This window comes from Eublepharis macularius, chromosome 4 (assembly GCF_028583425.1).
Source record: "Eublepharis macularius isolate TG4126 chromosome 4, MPM_Emac_v1.0, whole genome shotgun sequence".
Lineage (NCBI taxonomy): Eukaryota > Metazoa > Chordata > Lepidosauria > Squamata > Eublepharidae > Eublepharis > Eublepharis macularius.
Genome location: NC_072793.1, coordinates 75,383,494 through 75,400,019, shown reverse-complemented (window position 1 = coordinate 75,400,019; position 16,526 = coordinate 75,383,494).

Sequence of the window (16,526 nt, the reverse complement as noted above, 5' to 3'; positions counted from 1 at the left end):
CTCCTCAGAACAACGATTCTCCTCACAGAAAGTAACTTCTTCACAGCGGACAGCTAGCTGCTAACCGTTCGGTGGCAAAGAAGAAACTGAGGGGAAAGGGGGCGACGTCGCCCAATGTCGCTCGGGCGGGAAACTGCCGCGCATGCGCATTGGATCGGACGTGCGCCCCCTAGTGGACGTTGACTAGTAAAGAAAAATCCGGTCGGCAGGCCTGCGCAGGCGCAGTCCCCATGTGGGGCTGCACAGAAGACGGACAGTGAATCTGAAATCTAAACAATAAATACATTTGGGAGTTGAAAAAACCCCAAATGATGAGTGCCTGTAAGTTTAACAAGGCCCTCAACGGCTGCTAGGCAATCATAACAATGTAGTCAGTGTTCCAGACTTAGCTGCTATCAGTAAAAGGCAGGGGGAGTGTCAGAGCCCTTTCCAGGATTTACTGGGGACAGATTGAGAAGCAACCACCAGGTAGCTTGTTACCACATGACTTGGATGACTCACCCAGGTCCAAGACCTGACTACTGACCAAACAGCAGCCCCCCCCTTCAAAAGCCAGCATAGTGTAGTACTTCATAGTAGGATGAGGGAGACCCAGGTTTGAATCACCACTCTGCTGTGGAAGCTCAGTGGGTGGCTTTCATCCAGTCATAAACAGACACACTCAGCCTTACCTATAACTCAAAGTTGTTGTGAGGGTTGTTGTAATATAGAGGCAAGGAGAACTATCTAAGCTGCTTGGGTCCCCACTGCGGAGAAAGGCAGTATATAAATGAAGTAAATTAAAAAAATATAGGTGATGGGGGCCAGATAAAAAGTTAGTTATTTAGTTTCTTTGAAGGAGAGAGAAAGACATAGGGAAAGGTGAGCATATGGAGGCTGCCATGAGGAGGGAAAGAGGAAATATATTGGAGTCCCCAGTATATATTGGGGTCCCCAGGTTTGCAGAAAAAATTGAAAATATTTTTAAACACGCAACACAGTGTGAGTTCAACTCCCTCCAGAAATATCCCCAGAGGCCAGGAGTCATCTGGTATCAGCTGAACTGGGCCTGGAGGCAGTGCTGGGGTGTGTGTGTGTGCAGGAAGCAGTGGTGGGCCTCAAAAACTGGAAGAGGACCTAATCTTTGCCTGAGTTACAGGAAAAACAGCACTGGGAAGAAAGCTGGGATTAAGCCAGTATGTCCATGTTTGTTACATCATGCAAAGCCACAATTAAGACTTACTGTGGTTAATAAACCAGTGTCTTGGTTTGATGTATCCGAACTCTAGCTGGTGGTTTGCTCACGATAGCCCTAACTATAGTTTAATTAAACCATGCTTTCATGTTTATGTCTGAACCAAACCATAGATAAAAAAAGACTCCCCCCACCCCCTGGCTCAGTTCAGTATATGCTGATAGGAGTGACATATTCTGTAGTGGGACAGAAAGTGGTGACTAAGAAAAACCACAGCCACCAAAGACTCATATACTTATGTCTATAAATCTTGAGTTTTAAGTCTTTCAGCCAGTCTTCACGTGACTTTAGTTGGCAATTGCTGCCTACCTAATGGCAGTACATTGTTTGGGTTCCTTGTAGCAGAAGCCATAAGAAATGGAATCCTAGTTCTGCTCAGAACATATTTTAAATCAGGAGGGGAAGCAAGAAGTCGGAGATGTTCCCTGCTTTTGATGTCTAATGAGTCAACTGCATGGAAACCTCCAAAAAGAGCATAACCGAGGTATAAATATGTAGTCCCCTTGGTCCAAGGCTTCCAAGTTTAAATCAAATGCAAGCATACGTCAGCCAGATGTTTTTCACATTACTGTATTTCAAGAGTTTACTGGAAATGATCTCATCATACATGGTTAATGTAGGTGACCAACTGTGTATGTTATTCATATCATGATTTAGCTTTCAAATCCTGGCAATACAAACTATTGTTTAAAAGGATACCATTTTCACTTAGCCTGCCACAGGGATATGAGGCAGACTAACTTGGAACTGACACACTGACTCTTTAATTCATGTTGAAAGCGAGGAAATGAAATCATATATTACAAGGGAATACTGAGATACTTTCTGGGAAAGCAATTGAGTTATCTAGTAAATCCACAGCACCGCTGTCCTTCTGCAGGATGGGAAATTAATTAATTGCAGTCAGTCTTGTAGGCTTAGATGATGATAAAAGAAAAGAAATATGAAGTCCAGTCTTATACATGTTTATATTGAAGAAAGGCCCCCTGAGTTCACTTGGGCTTACTTTCCATAAATGTGGATAGTGTTGCAGCCCACAGTGGTGGTGTTTTTTTTTTTTAAGGGAGTCAAAATTAGTAAACTTTTAAAAATATGAACTTCTGGATTAAGGAACCTTGCTATTTATTGTTTTATTATATCAGAGATAGACAAAAATGAACAAGAACAGGAAATACTATGATTTGGACCCACTGAAAATTTCCACTGACAAAAGGAGTTTCCATCTTCCTCACCTTTTCTTCCCACTGGAGGAACTGCGTAAGAGAGGAGTTGGAGGCCTGCCACACAAGGGAGCAATCAGCAAAAAACATCCCCCCTATCCATGGAAATCTCCCACTGGATCCAACCCTTGTCTATTAAGTTAAGGAAAAGCATCGCATGGAGTATGAAAATCAATTTGTGTCAATGTTTTAGAAATATTTTATCTAGCAATGGCATATTGTAGTATATGCCTTATTCATGGGGTTGCCAGGTTCCTTTAACCTTCCCAGCAGGGAGTGGGAGACCTGGTACTAGGGTTGCCTGACCCCCTCGATCTCCCAGCGGGAGATTGGGGCCTGGCTCTTACCTGGAGGGGTGTGTGTGTGCGTGTGGAGCGCGCATGCGCGCTCCAGCAAGGGTGATAACATCAGTAACGTCATCACACAGCCTGTTTGGGCATAGATCAGGCCCGTTGTGGGCCCCTGTGGAGCACAGGAGCGTTCCTGTGCTCCGCAGGGGCCCACAATGGGCCCGATTCATGCCCAAATGGGCCCAATCCGCACCCATTTTGGCGTGGATTGGGTCCGTTTCGGTGCGGATCGGGCACGTTTTAGGCCCCTGTGGAGCGCAGGAGCGTTCCTGCACTCCACAGGGGCCCACAACGGGCCCAATCCATGTCCAAATGGGCCCGATCCGCACCGAAACGGACCCTATCCGCACCAAAATGGGAGCGGATTGGGCCCATTTGGGCGTGGATCGGGCCTGTTGTGGGCCCCTGCGGAATGCAGGAATGCTTCCGCGCTCTACAGGGGCCCCGATCCAGGCCAAAACAGGCCTGATCCTGGCGGTTGCTGTGCGTGGGGGCATGCAGCACTGTGGGGGCCAGGTAGGGGTGGCAGGGGTGGCAGGGTGGGGGCGAGGGATCTCCCGCCCCCACCGGGGGTCTGGCAGCCCTACCTGGTACTCACCTTTCCGGTAAGGCTCGCAAGCGCTACCAGGCTGTGCAATGATGTCACTCCCAGGAAGTGACATCAACACGCAGGACATTGTGTCGCCCCTGTGAGCGTTTCTGCATTCCGCAGAAGAATGATTTTGGCTTGTTTGGGTCTGAATCTGGTACATTTAGAGCCAAAATTGGCCCGCTGTGAAGTGCAGGAGCTTTCCAGGGCCCTCCCAGCAGCACTCCTGTGCTTTGTAGTCGACAGAATCAGGCCCATTTGGGGCTAAAATTAGCCTATGGCTGCACACACTGTGCCACTTGGGAGCACTACTAGGGCGGTGCAACATTGTTGTACAGGGCCCTGTAGGGCTCCTGCACTTTGCAGCAGGCCAATTTTGGCACCTAATGGGTCTGATTTGGTCCACTGCAGAGTGCAGGAGCACTGCTAGAAGGGCCCTGGAGAACCCCCGTGCTTCACAGCGGATCAATATAGGCCCCCAAAAGGCCTGCTTCTTGCTTGTTTGGGGCCCAAATCGGCCCACCAAGGAGCACGTTGCGCCACCTAGAAGCATGCCCCAGGAGGCACATTCCTCTGCCTTTCCCCTCCACCAGCCAGGAAAGCAATGGTGGCAGTGGAGGGTGGGAGTGAGGGATCCCCTACCCCAGTGAGGGACTGGTAACCCTACTTTTTCATGATGCATGAAGTTATATGAGAAAGCCCTAAACAGACTGAAACCAGGGTACCTCAAATTATGCCTTCTACTGTATGAAACTCTCCATCTAATTAAGATCTGCTGGAGATGCTGTGGTGTCTGGCTTCCATATGATATCAGTGACTACTTAGAATGAGGCCCTGTTAGTAGCAGCACTGCAATTATGCCATTTTTTCTTCAGGAGGCCACCTTTCCGACACGCAATAAAAATGTTTTTTATCTTGCAGAGCCCTTGAATGTTATCACCTACTAATCAACTTACTTAATTGTCATTAACTGGTTTAGAGTTGATTTTTTATAATTTGATTTTTTTTTAATACTCCGTTGTTCTCCTGGTTTTTTGCCACTTTGCATTTACAGAAAAGTATTCTATAAACAACTTAATGGCGTTTCCAGGAAAGCTAGAAGAGAGAATCAGTATAATTCAGCAAGAGTGATCCATGAATGGAAACCAGTTCCTGCATTGGTGGTTGGGAGGTAGCAGGAGTCATGGGGAGAAGCAATCATGAGGTTGCGGCTGAGTGATATGCTGCTCAGAGTGAGCAACGGAGTGTCAAATGGGTTGTGACTGATTAGTAGTCCTGTGTGGCTGCTTTGAAGATTGGGGAAGTGATGCTGGAGAGGAACTGTCTAATTCCATTTTTATAACAGCAGGGTGGGGTGAGGAATCTCATATTCATGTGTATTGGGCTAAAATCATAGGTCTTGCTCAGTAGGCTTCACATAGACTGTCAATGTATTTTCCCCATCCTCCTTTCTGGCTCAGTAGTTGCCCACCAGGCTGATACTACTCACACATCTAGCCAGTTCAAACCAAGCCCAGGTGCTTGATTCCCATCCATCCCCCAAGCCCAATACATAACACCTTCTGTATAGCACTCTTTAATGTATAAGGCGCTGGGCTAGGTGTGTGTGTCTCAAACTAAGGAACCTGATGGCAGGACCAAGCCTCCCACTCGCTGCAGCAGTTTACAGGCAGAAACAATTGCCAGCCTGATCTTGGCTATGCTGTAATCTCACCTCTGCAGATGGCCAGAGGGTGATAGTAAAACTCCAGCCCAGAAGGGGTCAAGTGATTCAAGGAATCAGTAGGATCTTAGTCATCTGATCTGATTTTGAGATGTGTATGGCAACCATCCCCAAAGTCCCACCTGTCCTCCAAGGCTCTGAACCAATCCTTGTGAGCTAGCCCTTATGCACATCCAATTGATTGCCAGCCACACAAAATCCCTGAAACTCCATTGGATGGGAGGTGATGAGCCAGCTTCAGGTTAAGGAGGGAAAAAAGATACTTTTTCCTTTAGACAGGGAAATTGCAGTCCTGTATAAGGGTATCGGCTTAGGCAGACTTTTTATTTTGGCTTTTAGTTAGGATTTGGGATCAGGTTAGGGAAGGAAACTTGTTTTAAGGAAGTAAACAAGCACCCTGTGAAGGACCCATATCTAACTTTCTGTGTACAGGTTCTGTGACCAGGACCTCTGAGAGGTAAAGGAGCAGCCTAGAACCTGAGCAGTAAGCCTGTCAGCTGCAGTAAAAAGATTAGAGTTGAACCTTGAATGCTGAGGAACCCTGTCTGAGGAAAAACAAATCAAACCCCCTCTCATTGTTTGTGTTTGGTTAACTAAGGTTCACAGTTCAATGTGCTAACTCACAGTAGGGAGTTAAAGTGAAATGCGAGTTCATGCTGCATTGTTGGTAAATGCCAGAACTCGGGGGGGGGGGGGAGGATAAAAAAATAATAACCATCCACAGATGACATGTGCTTTGAAATAAATGTGTAGAGGGCAAGTGGGCCTGAGTGCACTGGCTCGGCTCCTGCCTATCCACAATAGCCTGCTCATGAACAGAGTCTACACACATTAAAAGTGTGTGTCCATGGGTTCTGTCTCCATGATTTGGAATGCTGCTTATTTAAAGTGTCCCCAGTCATGGGAAGGGAACCTACATGTGTACTCGGTGCTCATGAGCTGGCAACCACACATGGGAAGTGGGTAGAACCTGAGTGTTCATGCTCTCTTCCCTCTACACACACTGATTGCATCATATGTAGTGTCAGCGGTAGATGGCCACTATAACAGATGTATAACCTATTGAGCAGAACTCACCTAAATTGCCTTGTATTGTGATTTCCTTGTGCTTGAAAACCTCTTCCTCCTTTTGCTATTCCAGGCAGGCAGAAAAAGCAAGAGGTAAGCTTATTAAGTACATGGTGGACAACAGGTTGGTTGAGGGTTGCCAGTTCCCTGTTGGGGGCGGGGGATCCCCTGTTCCCACCCTCTACCCCCACTTACCTGGCCAGCAGGGGAGGCATGGGTCTCACGGGTATGCTCCTGGGCAACACGGTGTGCTCCTGGGCAGCACAACGCATTCCCAGGTGGCATGATGCACTCCCGTGGACCCAAAACAGCCAGGATCAGGCCCGAATGAGCCCGGATTGGGCTGCTGCGGGGTAAGGGAGTGCTCCCCCACATGCAGCAGCCCATTCCATGCCGATTCTGGCTTGATACGGGCTGAATTCAGCCAGTTTCTGGCAGAATCGAGCCTGAATTGGGCCCTCCGTGGAACACAGGAGCACTCCTGGGGCAGCCACGGCCTGTGTGATAATGTCACTTCCCGGAAGTGACATCATTGTGCAGGCCCGGGGGCTGAGCAACTAGAAGGTTGCCCCCACCTCTCACCAGGAGTACAGGGGGATCTGGCAACCCTAGTTTGATTGGATGGCTCGCAAATATAGGCCTTTGCTATAATAAACAATGTATCTAATCAACACCTCGGACAATATCACTTGTTTAACAGAAGTTGTATGTGAAATTTTAATAATAGTAAAATTATTTGTTATTTAGATTATTTCTTAGTTGCCTTTCTAGAAAACAACATAAACAATTAACTGCTTAAAGTAACCAAACAAGAGCATCAAATCACACACCATGAACATGATGATAGAAAAAAAAAAAAGAACAAGGACTACTAAGACAACAAAATCAGCTTAAATATCAGGTCACAGAAACAACAGAAAAGCCTGGGAAAATAAAACGATCTTTATCTGGAATTTAAAACATAAAAGTAGGCAGCAAATGAACTTCCAGGAGAAATGTATCCCAAAATGAGGTGCAACCACCAAAAAAGATGCCAATAACTTCAGTACCTAAGGTGAGGCAGAAAAAACTTGTGATGAAGACCTCTGCTGGCAGGCAGGATGACACAGAAGAAGGTAGTCCATCAGGCATCCTGGTGCTATATTATTTCAGATGTTTTTTAAAAAAGATATCACATAGCTATCTGGGTTGGAATTTTCAAAATAAATTTTGCTTTGTACCAGCACAGTTACCTGCAATGGCTTGGACAAAAGACTTAACAAATAACATAAGTTATTTTTTTATTTTCTTAAAATGAGTATTAGATATAGCATTTCAATTAGATATTGATGTCATACCTTTGTGGTGTAAAAACAGATGGTAGATAATTTTAAGGACTGTAATAGTCTTCACACAGACTAACAAATTTACTATAGCATCAGTTTTCATAAGCCACAGTCCACTTTGTCATTGTTTTTGTACCTATAAAATACATAGGAAAAGCAAAATCTTACGAAGTATTAGAACAATCATTTTACAGCAAAAAAGGTCAAAATTTAGAAGGAAACCTTTAAAAAAGGACCTGTTGCTCCCTCTGCTGACCATGATTGAATATAGCAACAGTTTATTGGATAACAAAATTCAGATTTATAGCAGCAACAGTGAAAGTTCTGGAAGGCCGAAATGTTGGTGTACAAGAAAGTTGCAAGATGTCACTTATGTTTAACAGTGTAGAAATGGTAAGTACTATAACCCTCATTGTTAATATTTACATTTCCTTGTCACTTTTGAATCAGCAGTACAGATGCAAGGCAGGCAGAGATGGAAGAGATCTGCTAAAGGCTTCCCACAGCCAGAAGTTTGAAAAGTAGTTTATTTCCAAGTTCAATTCAAAATGCTCATTATAACCTTTGATCAAGCCTTTAATGGCTTGAGACCCATGAAAGGTTTCCCACAGCCTGGAATCTAGTGTGTCAATTATAAAATCCTTAGGTTGCTGTCACAAACCCACATCAAACTCAGGCTTGGGCTGACCTTCTTCTACCCTGAGGTAAAACTTCACCTCTCTAAGCCTATGAAGCTGAATATTGAGCTGGGAAGCCTTTAATAGCGTGGTTGATGTTAAGCTTCAACTTTTTTTCTTGTCCCACCCTTTAGTAACATATAAATAGTACGGTTACCCAGCAAAGTCCAAGTAGGGGAAAGATCAGGGGTTTGCGCTTCCCTTAAACAGAAACTGGCACACATGGCTTGGGGAGATTCAAAATATAAGGGCCACAGAACATCGCACCAAGCTCCCAGAACAACAGCATCTTCCTGGCATGAGAACTACAGTTCTCGTGCAAAATCGCGCCAGGAAGACACTGTTGTTCCAGGAGCTTGGAGCAATGTTTTTTGGCCGGTAAGCAGTGTGAAAACAGCCAAGGTTTATTTACAAGTTGGTAAAATAAGAAGGCAGGTAGGCAGGTGTTTGAAACTGAAATAATGGAGAGGTTTTTGTACTGAATACTTCACTGGTGTGAGGCACAAAACACTTGATATGATTCTTAAATTGCTGGCTTGTATTAGAGATGTTGGTGTTATCAGACTTAAAGATGTTAAAATGAGTTCTTTCAGAGGTTGGAACTGCTTCACAAATGCTCCACTTTTAACACACAGATACAGCACAACTTCCCCTCCTCTCCAGACCTTAGGGTACTCCACTGAGTCAAACCCTTTCCAGATACTGGGCAGGCGTTATAGTTATGAGCTATAACCCTGTTCCTGGTGCCGAAGGGGATACTCCTTTCTATCCACTTCCATGGCCCACTATAATGCCCTGATCTCTTGAGTCTATGTAGGAGCTAATGCAGTCTTTCCCACTTTAGTTCAAGTACTACAAATGCTTCAGGAACGTACTGATTTCACATTTAAGGGAACACCTTCCCTTCCCTTTCCCACTCAGAGGATTCTTTGATTGACCCTCTCTGGTCAGAAGCCAGACTCCAACTCCCTTCACTCTTCAGCTTACTCCAACTGTCAACCCCTCAACATTCCATCCCCAACTGCCATTTCAGGCTAGCCACAAAGGTGGTGTGTGTGTGTGTGTGTGTGTGTGTGTGTGTGTGTGTGGGCGGGGGGGACTTGTCAATCATCCTCCCTTCTTTACTGCCTGGCAATGCCAGCTTTTGAAGCTGAGTCTGTCACAGTTGCTACCTTCTGTCAAGCTGCCAGTTAAGATTGTCCACTTGACATCTACTAGAGTCTATTCCATACCAGTAATGGCTTTCACTTTATGTAATGGGCTGCTTGAGGAGTGGTCTTTATAGGTTTTAATATTCACTATTGGATCATACTATTTGCTAATGGGGTTTGAACCACAAATGTTTTCTGGGTTTAACTTTATAATAGGAAGGATTTAGATGTTAATCATTAACTGTATTGTGACTAGTCTTCACCGTTTGATGCAATCTATCCAATTTTTTTTTTTAATTTAAACATTTCAATAATAGATTATGGCTTTAGTAGTCTTACAACTTCTTGAGACTAGCATCTTAAAAGGTTTCAAATTGACTGCCCAAAGTTTTGAAATCTTTGAAGCTCAAAATTAGTTCCCTATTCTGCACTTTTAGCTAGTCCTCATATAACTACTGTGGTCTGTATTTTTCTAATGGTTCAAAAGGGCTACCTGTGGGCGCGTGGCTTCAGAACCGGTGGATATGGAAGCCAACTGAACGGGCTCTCCCAACCCTGAACCCTAAAGCCTCATAAACATTGAAGCAGATTAAGTCAATACATTATAAAATGGGAAAATCCAATTCAGAAAAGAGCAAACAATTGGGTAAAGCAGTAAAGAAAACTTACAACTTATTTCAAACACAGGACTTGCCAGAAACAGAGACCAGCTCTAGCTCACCTCAATTTAAAATGGTGACTGCTTCTTTAACTGACGATTTACAACAGACTCTAACCACAGAGTCACTGGACACTAAACTAGCAAGGCTAGAACATAATATTTTAAATCAGATGTCTTTAATAATCAAGCCTCTAGCAGAACAGATCACTGAGCTCTGTCATGACCTGCAGATAGTAAATTCAAAAGCCGACACAGCACTCAAGAAAAGCACTGTGGCAGAAAACAATCTGAAGGAGCAACAAGCATCTATTGACATGCCAAAAGAAAAAAATGTTAAAATTAGACTTACTCTCGCGGCAGAGGAACATCAAGATTAGGGGCTTGGATGAGGAAATTACACATAATGTTGACCTCACAGCCTTTATAGCCACATGGCTCTCTCATCAGCTCCAACTGGAGGTTTCTCTGATAATAACAAAGGCTTACTGTATTGGCTCTTTTAAACAAACAAAAAAGGAAACTCCAAGGGATACGCTAATTGAAATCCCAGATCAGAGAGTAAGAGGAAAAATCCTTAATGAAGCAAGAATGAACGGCTCTATTCCTTATAAAAGTACTCCACTCTACAGTCTTACTGATCTCCTGGCAGAGATTTTAGAAAAAAGAAGAGCTTTGAAATAGATAACCTCATTGCTGAGAGGGGCACATAAAAATTACAAATGTGTGAACTACACAAATCTTCTTGTTCAAGAGCAGGGAAAATGCATCCTAATTGAAGCTGTAATATTGGGACAGCAATTTCTACAAACTCTGAACTTAGTCTCACCTATGGAATATGACAGAGCCTTGCAGAAGCGCAAAAGGCCTCACTCACCATCACCCTAATCTATTAAAGGGAGTAAAATCCCCATTAAGCATAATTAACTTTTGCATAAAGCTGCAGTAATCTTTGTATACTTTATGGATGTTATATGTATTTGTATATTCAACTACTATTCAGATGTTATTAGGATAGGGGTTGGGAAAACTGATTCAAAACAGCTCCAAGTTTCTGGTATTCATTGACAGTTAAAGTAGTTAGCTTTAATAACTGTTGTGCTTATTCTAGGTACAACTGTTACGGTTTGTTACTACTACATTATTTTTCTTTAAAGTTATAAAATAAGATAAAAGGGTTTTATTTTTTATTTTGTTTTGTTTTTTTTGTGGGAGAGGGAGATAATTTGGGGGGTTATTAATTCAAGTTCTTAAATTTATTCCTTCTTTTACTGATAACTAATATGAACAAACAAACAAAAACAAACAGACAAGAATAGAACACTACAGAGGAGAAAATAGGAGAAGGTTTACCTGAGTTGGGGAGGGGACTTGCTATATAACTACCTCTCAACTTAACTAAGACTCAGTTATAATCTTACTCTCTGTTAAGCCTAATATTGCGTACTATTTAGTTCATACTCATATATTACTATTAATAATAAAATATTAATATTTTAGTAGTAGGGAAAGTTCTTGTCAATATTATTATAGATAGGGTTGTCTGTTAATTGTTAAACTTGATTCTTCTTGTTTAAATTTTTTAAGAGGGACTGTACAGAAGGGGAGGGTTGTTGTGCTTAACTAGGGTGGGTTAAGGGATTCATAAGTTACGTGTAAAGCAACAATAAATCAACAATAAACAAGCAACAATAAATCAGATATCATAACTGTAACTCTTAATATGCAATTGAATTGATTATATAATTATATACTCATAAAATTAACTATTAACTGAATATTTTAATTTATCTAGTAGTCATTATAATTACTCTTATATTGTATTAGATATTTATTATTTATATATATATTTATATATTTAATTGACATCTATAAAATCCATTTAATAAATGCAAGTAAATCATATAAATATCAAATTAAAGGGAACTTGCAGTACTTAGAAATAATATATATCTTCTTATATATATATATTTATACAATATGTTTACATATTTATTTATTCAATTTATATACCGCCCATCCCAGGGGTTCTGGGCGGTGAATATATTTATTGTTATATTTATATGTTCTCATATATTGATATTTCCACTATCATTTGTAAATATAAGCTTCATAGGTTACCAATTACATTTGGGTAATATTTAAGTGTTATATCTCCTATTACACTATATTTAATTATTATAACCATTGTGCCGAGATACTCTATAGCCTTCTCTTAATAAGTCTTTGATACAACCAGTCATATATAGAATTAAAATACTTATTTTCCAAAACAAACAAGAAACTTTAAGGGTGCAACAAATATCTATACTTATTTATTTATAATGTATTTACTTATTTTATTGCATATATTCACTAAATATTTAAACCCTTATGAGTTCAAAATTAAAAATAACTTCATACAATGTGCGAGGCTTGGTAATTCCAGCAAAAGAAAACGTATCTTAGCAAACATAGCTAAGACAAAATCTCAAATAATTTTGTTACAAGAAACTCATTTTGATTCTAAAAGAATCTCAGAGTTGAAAGCAAATTGGATACCGTTGCAATATCATGCTATGGGATCTTCTAATTCTAGAGGAGTGGCAATATTAATCGTTAAAAATATTCAATTTCATCACAAAAATACATTGAAAGGCCCCATAGGCAGATTTATTTTCGTCAAAGGGTAGATAGAGAATCAAATGTACACTTTAGCATCAATATATGCTCTGAATAAAAATCAACTTGAATTTATTGAAGGAACTCTAACAATGCTTGCCGCTTTTCAAGAAGGAGAACTAATAATAAGTGGTGATCTCAATTATATAGTCAATTATAAATTAGACAAATCACATTTTAATAAAACCAATATTACGAAAAAAACCAGTGTTTCACTTACCTGTAACTGTTGATCATCTAGGTCTTCCGTGCAGGCACACATGGGACTTAACAGGACCTTATAAATTTTAGATATCTTTTTTTCCCCATCTTGCAGTATGCATTCTTCCAATTCAGAGTTTTTCAGTTTAAATCCAAATTTCAAACGATCCGAATCGTATAAGTCTTTAATCTGTCTATATTGAAACCAACCATATTCAACTGGCAGCTCATCACGTTTTCAACTTTGCCATATTTTGCTCCTTTTTCAAAATTTCTTCATAGGTCAAACATTGTTCTCTGTTGTAAATTATATTTGATTCAACAACTTCTAGTGGCACCACCCACATCGGGATACTGTCATCTAAATATTTTTCATATTTTGACCAAACCGTAAAAAGGCTTCTTTTTATATAATGATGCAAGAACATAGAGTCTGTTTTAAGTTTTTCATACCATAAGTAGGCGTGCCAACCAAAAAGCTTTTTGTATCCTTCAAGTGTAAGTAATTTTTGATTTTTTAATAGCATCCAATCTCTAAGCCACACTAAACGTACTGTGTCGTGATATAATTTTATATTAGGCAATTGTAGTCCTCCTCTTTCTTTTGCATCACATAACACTTTCATATTTACTCTGGGCTTCTTCCCAGCCCATACAAAATCTGATAACTTCCTTTGCCATTTGTCAAATTGTTTGTTATCTCTTATTATTGGTATCGTTTGCAGTAAAAACATTATTCTCGGTAACACATTCATTTTAGTTGCTGCTATTCTTCCTAGCCATGACAAATTCAGTTTATTCCATTTAATTATATCTCTGTCTATTTGTTGCCACAGCTTCTCATAGTTGTTCTTAAATATATCTATATTCTTTGCAGTGAGTTCAATTCCTAAATATTTCACTTTTTGTGTTACCTCACAACTTGTAATTTCCATTAATTCTTGTTGTTTTTGCTTGGTCATATTTTTACATAATATCTTAGACTTCCTTTTATTCACATAAAATACCGCCAAATCACCAAATTTTTTAATCTTAGTCAACAGTTTTGGCATATTTTGAATCGGATCTTCTGTTATAACCATTACGTCATCTGCAAATGCTCTTACTTTATATGCAAATCCTTTTATCTTCATACCTCTTATATCATCATCCTCTCGTATCTGCGGCAATAGAATTTCCAGTACCATAACGAACAGTAATGGAGACAGTGGGCAACCTTGTCTTGTTCCTTTTCTTATCTGGGGATCTCCCAGCTCTAATAGGGGACCAAAGATCCCTGTATGAAACTATGAAGGGTTCAGAATCTTCCTTTTATCCTCAGGTGTGTTCCACAGTTTATCCTCAATTTTTTCCCCTCATGGTAACAGGGATCTTAGCCTGGGCTGGGCCCCTTGGGACATCCAGGCCTCAGTAAAGTGTACCCTTCCTGTGCCCCCTCCATGAGGAGGCCCTGATCCTAGGTATTTTGATTACATCTAAAGGATTACAAAAATGACTATTAAACTTAAAACTTCCAAAACAATGGAAGTGCAGTAAGAATGCATTCCAGTTGATTTTGAAGATAAACCTGGAATGATTCTATACACTTATGAGAAGATATTTCCTTTAAAAATGTTACTGAATGTATTTCACAGATTACTTAGGAGCTTAGTCCTTTCACGGGCTTAGAAGATAACACTGAGCCTCAGCCACTCTTCTTCAGAAGTGTCATTGGATACATTGCTTCACTCACTAATTCTCAACATAATGCTGGATCTGTGACTTAATTGGAACTATGCTCTGTTGTAGTTTGCACTTTGACACTACCCAAGCATTCAATACTGATATCAAAGCAGAATACAGGCTGCTACCAAGCTTCATATTCAAGGACAAAGCACTATGTTAAAACTATAGCAGTTGTACGTTCTATTATCAGCAGCATTTGAGAATAAGAACAAAAAGGACTTGCCTAGATTAGCAAGTGATGCAGAGATCTGCATGGTTTCTCTGTATCTGCTTAAGGACAGAATTACATGTTACATGTCAGTTCCGTTTTTGTGTGTGGACTTTTTAAAAACCTGTGCCACTACTGACACTGCAATTTGAAGCAAAAGACCAGCATGTAGGAAGAGGGACTTCTCAATTCTTTCCTGTCAAGCATTTGTGCCTGCCTCCCAAACACTGCTCTTACACCCAAAAGAGAAAAGATGTATAATTTTCTCAGGGCGTACAGGCTGTTTCAGGACCAATTTTTTAACAGAAAAAAAGGAGGGGCGAAGAAATCACTCATGACAGCTTTCTACATTGAATTGTAGCCTCAGCAGCAGCATTTTTTTCAAAATTGGAAAAGTTTTCTTTACTGTATTTATATATGTATTTTAAATGTAATTTTAATATTTTTAATTATCTTCTGTTGCCTGCCTTGGGCACCCTAGTTTGGGTGGAAGGTTGAACATAAATGTTTAAAATAAATAAAATGAAATACCCAGATCACAGTCTAGCTTTTCACACTGCATATTCTCTGACAAGGCAATGGATAAACTGACCTAGCTCAAGTTTTCAACAGAGACTAAACATTGGCCAGAATCCAATGGACAGAAGAAATCCAGTTTAGTAATGTAATCATTCTGGGCCCTTCTTCTGAAATACTTCAAAATACTTAAAAGAAATTTTCCCCTTTTCCTGCGCCAGCCAGGCTTATTAACTGAAATATATCAGCTCCAAGCTCTTCATTTTTATACTGTACACCAGGGGTACCAACCTTCTTGAGCCTGTGGGCACATTAAGACTTCTGACAGCAGTGTTACCCAAATTAATTAGGGTCTCACCACACAGTGACGCCTGGCATGTGCTGTTTAAGTGTCAGGTTTCACAATTTTACTTGGGAACTGCAGTTTTAAAAGAGCCGCTGGATCAGATCACTGTGGAGAGAGAAGGATCCACTCTTTTTGTAAAACAAAGAGTCGAGAGAGAGGGGTGGGGGAAAAAAGCTTTTGGCTAGCTCCTTTAACTCCTTTGCTGCTGAACTACAGTCTCTCCTTCACCCCCGCAGATTTCACCCAAAGGAGGTGGGGAGGGAGAGACTGTGTAGTACAGCAAATACTCTGGTGGAATTTGCCAGATCTTAAAATATAGAGGGTAGGGGAGACTCTGTAATTCAGCAACTAAGGCGTTAAGGGCACTAGCCAAAAGCTTCCTTTCTTTTTCATCCCCCCCAACTCTTTGTTTTACAAAAAAGGTGAATCTTCTCTATCCAACAAGAGAGAGAGTGCAAGGGAACAAGTGGAGCGTGCTTCCTCTCGCTGCTGCCAGTGGGCTCCCCTTGCTTCCCTAAATGCACTCAGGAGCTAAGCACTCTGGCAGTGGAGTGAGGGAGCCAAGAGGACCAGATGAGACCCTTAGAGAAAGAACCTTGCAGAAACTGCCGAGTGTCCTCCACGCAACAGATGTCTCATCTGTTTTGACTCTTAGTTGGGGGAATTAGCATTAAGGAGGTAGCAAGGGGGTGAGGTGGGGTGGGTAACTGGTACTCTCCACCTATGCCTATGGGGATTATTCCCTTAGGCATTCCCTTAGAACTTTGCCCTTTATTTTTATTTAAAATAAAGAGCAAATGTACAGGAAATCACACACAGCACACATACGCTAACTAGGAAAATCAGTGAGGAAAGTGGGAGAAAGTTCAAGGAG